Below are 7968 nucleotides of genomic sequence, written 5' to 3'. Positions count from 1 at the left end.
ACAGCAAAAGTAAACTATTGGGGCTACACTAAAATAAAAAGCTTTTGCGTGCAAAAGAAACTATCAACAAATTGAAAAGGCAATCTACTGAATGGGAGAAGATATTTGCAAATGATATATTTGAAAAGGGGTTAATATCAAAAGTGTATAAAACTTCTACAACTCAATACCAAAAAATATCCAATTTTAAAAATGAGCAGAACACTTGAATAGACATTTTTCCAAAGACAACATATGTATGGCCAACAGACACATGAAAAGATGATCATTACTCACAACCCAAGGAAATACAAATCAAAACCACAATGAAATATCACCTTACACTTGTCAGAATGACTAAAATAAAAAACACAAGAAACAAGTATTGGTGAGGATGTGGAGAAAAAGGAACTCTTGTGCACTTTTGGTGGGAGTGTAAACTGGTGCAGCCACTCTGGAAAATAGTATAGAGGTTCCTCAAGAAATAGAAAATGTAAATACCATAAGATCCAGTAATCCCACTATTGGACATTTACCCAATGAAAACAAAACACAAATTCAAAGATACTGCACTCTGCACTCCTATGTTTATTGCAATATTATTAACTTCACCATGGCCACAATATGTAAGCAATCCAATTATTCATCAATAGATGAATGGATAAAGAGGAGGTGGGGTGTATGTGTGTACACACACAGTGGAATACTACTCAGCCATAAAAAGGATAAAATCTTGTCATTGGCAACAACATGGTCTCAGAGAATGTTATGCTTATTGTGTGAAATAAGACACAAATAGATGAATATACATGATTTCACTTATATGTGGAATCTAAAAAAACAAAAAAAGTAAGTAAACAAAAAGGATCAGACCCATAAATACAGAGTACAAATTGATGGTTACCAAGGAGAGGGGAGTGATGGGAATGGGTAAATTGACTAAAGGTGAGTGGGAGATACAGGCTTTTAGTTATGTAATGAATAAGTGATGGAGATAAAAGGTACAATATAGAGAATATAATCAATAGTATTGTAATAATGTTGTATGGGGAGAGATGGTAGCTACCGTTGTGAGAACAGCATAAGGTACAGACTTGTCCACTTACTGTGTTGCACACCTGAAACTAACGTCATCAGTTTTGGGCCTTCGGACCCTCGTGTGTGCGCGGAGGCTCCGTGGCGCTGGGGCCCGGGCGGAGGCCTCCAGGCCCGGATCGGCCGTGCCCGGGGTTTGAGGATGGCTGCACAGTCGGCGCCGAGAGCTGTGCTACAAAGCACCACCAAGATGTCTCTCCATGAGCGCTTTACTAATATGCTGGAGAACAAACAGCCGATGCCAGGAATACTCGGGCTTCGACGCAGCAACAGCAGCAGCTAGCCAGGGCCAGAAACGAGGCTGGCCCAGCAGATGGAGAATAGAGCCTCGGTCCGGGCGGCATTAAAACTTAAGCAGAGCTTAAAGCAGCGCCTGGGTAAGAGGAACATCCAGTCGCGGTTAGGCCGACCCATGGGGACCCTGGCCAGGGCAGCAGTCGGTGGACGAGGCCTGCCCATAATCCAGAGAGGCTGACCCCGAGGAGGACTGCGCGGGGGACGCGCCACCAGAACCCTGCTTAGGGGCGGGACGTCGCTCCGGGGTCAAACCCTGCTCCGAGGTGGACGAGCCGTAGCTCCCCGAATGGGCTTAAGAAGAGGCGGTGTTCGAGGTCGTGGAGGTCCTGGGAGAGGCGGCCTAGGGCGTGGAGCTATGGGTCGTGGCGGAATCGGTGGTAGAGGTCGGGGTATGATGGGTCGGGGAAGAGGGGGCTTTGGAGGCCGAGGCCGAGGCCGTGGACGAGGGAGAGGTGCCCTCACTCGCCCTGGGCTGACCAAGGAGCAGCCGGACAACCAGTTGGATGCATACATGTCGAACACAAGAGGACACCTGGATGCCAGATGGATGCCTACATGGCACAAACAGATCCCGAAGCCAATGATTGAAACCTGCCCACCCTACTGTGAGAGACTCTTATTCAAAAGTCACCACATCTGTAAATAACCTTGAGATAACAGATGGAGAAGAAACCTGATCGATGCTGGAAGGACCTATCACAATAGACTACGGACTTATTTGCCACCAGTTTGTGCATTTAGTGTGTTCCTTTTACATTTTTTGATACTGTTGTATGAAAACTTTCTTTCCTCTGATTTGGGTTTTGTTTTGTGTTTGGGGTTTTTTTCCCCAATCGCTCTGACTTCTCTTTGAACATGAATGTGGTGGCCTTGTGGCTAGAACACACTCTTCCCACCTCTGCCTCCCTTCATCTGTCATATGCTCTGATATTCTGACTTTCCTCTCGTCATTTCTGTGTGCCCGTGGATAAAGCCCCAGAAAGAGCTCATCAGTGTTACTTCCTGGGTTTCTGAGAAACGGTTCTGTTCTACATAATCTTTAATAGCTTCTTAGAACTGTTCAGAAAATCTGAAGCTCAAAAATGAATTCTGCCACATTGATATTTTGGGGTAGTAAATTAGGGACACTGATATAGCCGCAGGGCCGCATAACAGGTTACACGTGGTAGCACTTCAGATTTGATTAAAGTAACTTCCCGTGTACGTTGACACCACATGACAAGTATGCTGGTGGGTTGGGTCCGTGCACTTCGACCCTGAAATAACTTTGCTCTTGGCTTTGTATCATGTCCTAAGAGCTACTGTTCTGTTGGCTTACACCTGCAATAGAGAGGAAATCGCCGTTTGATTTGGCAGATTGTTCAGAGAAAGGGCTAGAATGATAGCACATACCTTCTAGGAGTCAGAAGATACCCACCCTGGAATGCTATTGTCCTTATGTTTATCCCAAACCAATCCCGAGCCTCTCCATTCATTGGCTTTGTTTGAACCTCTTTATTTTTCTTGAAGGTTTAAGTATTTTCAGTGGAATCTTGTATTTCTGGTTCATCATAACAAGAAATCGTTCTCAAATCTAAAAAAAAAAATGTAATTAGTAAACTAATTTCAGTTAAAAAAGAAAAAGAAGTACATTCTCTGACATGGGCCTTAGCAACTTCTTTCTAGATATGTCTCCTGAGGCAAAGGAAACAAAGGGAAAAACAAACTACTGGAACTACATCAAAATAAAAATCTCCTGTACAGCAAAGGAAACAATAAACAAAACTAAAAGGCAATCTATGGAAGGGGAGAAGATATTTGCAAGTAAAATATGTGATAAAGGGCAGTATCCAAAATATATAAAGAACTGATACAACTTAACACCCCCAAAGATGAATAATCCAATTAAAAAGTAGGCTGAAGACATGAAGAGACATTTTTCCAAAGAGCCTACAGATGGCCAATGGACACAATAAAAGATGCTCAACATCATTTATCAGAAAAATGCAAATCAAAATTACAATATCAACTTACACTTGTCAGAATAGTTAACATCAACAACATAGGAATTAACAGGTGTTGTTGAGGATATGGAGAAAGGAGAACCTTATTACATTATTGGTGGGAATGCAAACAGGTGCAGCTACTCTGGAAAAGAGTTTGGAGATTCCAAAAAAAAAAAAAAAAAAAAGGAACTACTATATGATCAAGCAATTGCACTAATAGGTATTTACTCAAGGAATATAAAAATACCAATTCACAGGAATACATGCACCCCCATATTTATAGGTTTATGGCAGCATTATGTACTCAGATTATGGAAACAGCTGAGGTGTCCACCAATTGATGAATGGATAAAGTTGTGGGTGCGTGGGGCGGGTTGTGTAGAGAGAGAGAGACAGAGAGAGAAATACATATATCTCCATAATGGAATATTACTTGGCCATAAAAAGAAGACAATCTTGCCATTTGAAATGACATGGATGGAGCTACAGAGTATTACATGAAGTGAAATAAGGCAGAGAAAAGCAAATATTACATGATTTCATATCTGGAATTTAAGAAACAAAGCAATGAACAAAAGGGAAAAAGAGAGAGGGAGAGAGGTAAAGAGAATAAACATGGCTACCAGAAGGAAGGTAGGTAGGGGGATGAGTGAAATAGGTGACGCGGATTAAGGAATGCACTTGATGTGATGAGTTATATGGAAGTGTGGAATCACTACATGTACACCTGGAACTAACATAATGCTGTATGTTAACTAACTCAAATTTAAATAAAAAATAAAAAAGCACAGAGTTTAGTAGGCAACACAGGGTCAACTGAAGGATTTTTTTTTTAATTTTATTTATGATAGTCAGAGAGAGAGGGAGAGACATACGCAGAGGGAGAAGCAGGCTCCATGCACCGGGAGTCTGATGTGGGATTCGATCCCGGGTCTCCAGGATTGCACCCTGGGCCAAAGGCAGGCGCCAAACCGCTGCGCCACCCAGGGATCCCTCAACTGAAGGATTTTAAGCAGAGGCATTTCATGTTTTAGGCAGGCCATCGAGCAACAGCGAAGGAAAGAATTTAGGAGGGATGACACTGAAGGATTAGAGATCTAGTAGTGGGCTACTACACAGCTTAGGTGAGAGACACTGAGGGCTGAAAAACCAGGGTAGTAGTAAGAATTGAGAGGAGACATAGACTTGAGAAATAGCAGACAAAAATCTGTAAAACTTGTGAATGGCTAGTTATGTGGAAGATAAAGGGGGAAATGGCTCCCCTGTTTTTTCCCTAGATGATGAGTTGCTCCTTCTTGATACTGGAAATAAGTAGGAATAATAGGTTGGTGGCAGAGAGAGATAATGGGTTCAGTTTTGAAAGTTTTAGGTTTGGGGTGCTTGTGGAAAACCAAGGCTGGGAATGTTTAACAAACAATTGAAATATGAAACTCAGAGAAGTCAGCACTGACAACTAACCACTTGAGCGGATAACTCACCTAAGTGTAGAGGGTTAAAAAAAAAAAAAATAGCAGCCATGGATAGTACCTTGGATTTTCCTGAAATTCAGGAAACCCTTGGTGCTTTTTGGAATAAGACAGTTTTTAGGCAAAAACAATAATGCAGAAAAATGTAAAACAATTCCCATAATATCAAAATATTGAAAACCTTCTAAATGTCAAAGAAAGGTAGAATGGTTAAGTTAATATAGTTTATCCACTTCAGAGAATATCAGTTCTTTTAAGTAATGTGTAGGAAGAGTTAATATGAACACAATGTGTTTTTGATTAAATGTTAAGGTTTTTTTTTTTTTAACCTTTACTTAAAAAGGCATGTATTGTGTAAATAATACAACAATATGTATAGCCAAGGTTGGAAAGACAAATATATTAGAAGCAATTATTTTTTAAAAAAAGTTTTCAAATTATTCAAAATTGTCCCTAATTATATTTATATAATGGGAAAACAACTGTTAAAAATGCATTTTTCCACAGTGAGATAATATCTCACACAGTAGGAGGGCTATAATAAAGACAAATAGATGGTATCAAGTGTTGACAAGGACAGAAGAAACTGAAATCCTCATAGACCGCTAGTGGAGATGTTTTAAAATGGTGTGGCCACTTTGGAAAACTGTTTGGCAGTCCTCAAAAGGTTAAACAGAGAACTACCACATGACCTAGCAATTCCTAGGTATATATGTAAAAGAAATGAAAACATAGATCCACACAAAGACATGCAAAATCATAATAGCCAAAAAGTAGAAACAGCCCAAATGTTGATCAACTGATGGTTATTTACAATGTGGGATATTCATATAATGTGATATTATTCAGCAATAAAAGGGAATGAAGTATTGACATATGCTGCAAGTTAGATGAATCTTGAGGATGACATGCTATATGAAGGAAACCAAGCATAAAAAAACCACAGGTTGTAGGATTCCATTTATATGAAATGCCCAGAATAGGCTTACATACCTACAGGGAATGAAAATAGATTAGAGGTTGCCCAGGTGTTCAGTGGAGGGTGGGGAGAAGAATAATAGGTATGGGGTTTCTTTTTGGGGTGAAGAAGTCCTAAAATTAGATTGTGATGATAACGTGCAACTATGTAAATATACTAAAATCCATTGAACTGCATACTTTAAAAGGGTGAGTCATAGTGTATATGAGTTATCTCTTAATTAAAGCTCTTTATTTTTTAAAGTTTTATTTAATTCAGTTAATTAACATATAGTGTATTAGTTTCAGAGATAGAGTTTGGTGATTCATCAGCTCCATATAACACCCAGCGCTCATTCTATCAAATGCCCTCCTTAATGCCCATCACTCGGTTACCCCACTCCCCTTACCCACCTCCTCTCCTGCAAACCTCAGTTTATTTCCTAGAGTTAAGAGTCTCTTATGGTTTGTCAATAAGAGCTTTTTAAAAAACCCTTATTTCCACTCACCCCCAGGGGAGACAAACACAGAAACACATCCTCTTCCTACCATGTCTGACGCTGGGTAAGACCTCCACAAGTTAAGTGCAGAATCTATCAAATGAAGAATGAAGGAAGTGGCCTCTGATTTTCTGCCTGGGTACACTGCAGGTGTCACATAAGCCTCAGCAGATGTGGTCCTGAAGTCTGTAGGGTATGTAGTCTTGTCTCTGGTCTTAACCTTAACACCTGTCCACGCTTTTCCTCGCTGGGCAATAGAGAGCATCATGGGAGATCAGCTTTCCCAGAAGCAAGGCCCAGCAGGGCTGTGTCCTAACACAGATCTTCCACATTTTGAACATGGGTCCTGCAAAGAGAGTTTGGGATACTTACCCCTCAGCCGAGGGGGTTGGGGTGTGGGGCAAAGGCTGAGTGAGATCTCTGTATCCTTGGGACCAGGTCAGATTTCTCTCAGAGTGGGCAGAGGCTGTTCCTCAAGCCCCTATGGCAAGGGCGGCAAGGGCAGCAAGGGCAGTAAGATCACAGGCCAAGCCCTCACCTCTGGCACTGTCTAAAGCACGTTTCGTGTCCCTCACCTGTCTTATCACAGCTGTTTGATCCGCATTAACAGACAGATGAAATCTGAGCCTTAGGTTCCCGGCTCACCCAATCCCCTACAGCCGCCCCACCCCCCCCACCCCCGCCCAGTGAGGGTTCAACAAACAGTAATCAGTATGATTACTACCTTATCTCACTATGTCCCTGGAGTTCCAAGGCAGAGGGAATCCACACCCTGGGGGTCCAGTCCCCAGGGAGGCTTCTGGAGCAGCGTGTGAGGGCCAGAAGCACAGGAGCCCTGGAGGGCTCCTCCCAGATGATGCAGGCTGAAGGGATCCTCAGGCATCCAGAAAGCCTGCCTGATTCTGCTCTGGGAGGCTATGTACCTGACTCTCATCTCACAGAAGCGACAGTGGCGGGGTGAAGCACCCTTCACAGGGTGAAGTGAAAACCTCCACCAGGAAGCCAGAGGAGTGCACCCAGAAGGCAGGGCTCCTGACATTGGTTGGCCCAGCCCGGGTACGTGCTGGGCGAGGCCTCCTTCCAGGGATCCCTCCTATGGTTTATTAATTTTCCCAAAGAGTCATCAGTGTGCCAGCCATATGCGCAGCTCCAGGTGCTGGGGGCAGGACAGTGAGTGTGCACGACAGAGAACCAAGCCAAAAGTCACAATACAGTGTGATGAAGAAAGCAAGGGGCAAGGAGGGTCCCCCAGAGGGATACCTCTTTCACAGTAAAGGGAAGAAAAGAGGAAAGGAAGGATAGGATGTGAAACTCATTGAAGGTTTGTTGATGAAAAGCTCCCACCTGATAGCTTGTGGTTCTTCTGTGAAGTGGAAGATCCAAACCATCTACTACAGGAACAAAAATTTGGGGAAAGTGGAGACTATTTGACATGGCCTTGATAGGATGGAGGAAGGATTGACTACAGAGATGGTGATGTAAACTTCAGAGGCAGGAAGCTTCCTATTGGGTTCACAGGGGCTAGGTACAGTGCCTAGCACCCTGGAGGTAGTCAATACCAATGTAGTAAATGAGGTAGTGAATGAATGAATGATTTTTACTTGGTGTTGGAGCAGGTAGTTGTGACCATAGTTTAGCACCAGTATCCTCATGGGTGTGCCTTTGTGAAGTGGCAGATCTCAAAGAAGC

The 7968-nt window shown here is 42.7% G+C and overlaps 1 pseudogene; it reads left to right on the top strand.

Moving 5' to 3' along the window:
- The first annotated feature begins 1216 nt into the window (after window positions 1-1216).
- LOC100684545 lies at window positions 1217-2118 on the top strand (annotated as a pseudogene).
- Window positions 2119-7968: the final 5850 nt, after the last annotated feature.

Source organism: Canis lupus, chromosome 25 (genome assembly GCF_011100685.1).
Source record: "Canis lupus familiaris isolate Mischka breed German Shepherd chromosome 25, alternate assembly UU_Cfam_GSD_1.0, whole genome shotgun sequence".
NCBI lineage: Eukaryota > Metazoa > Chordata > Mammalia > Carnivora > Canidae > Canis > Canis lupus.
Note: the sequence above shows the minus strand (reverse complement) of the source record. Positions and strands in the feature narration are given on the sequence as shown.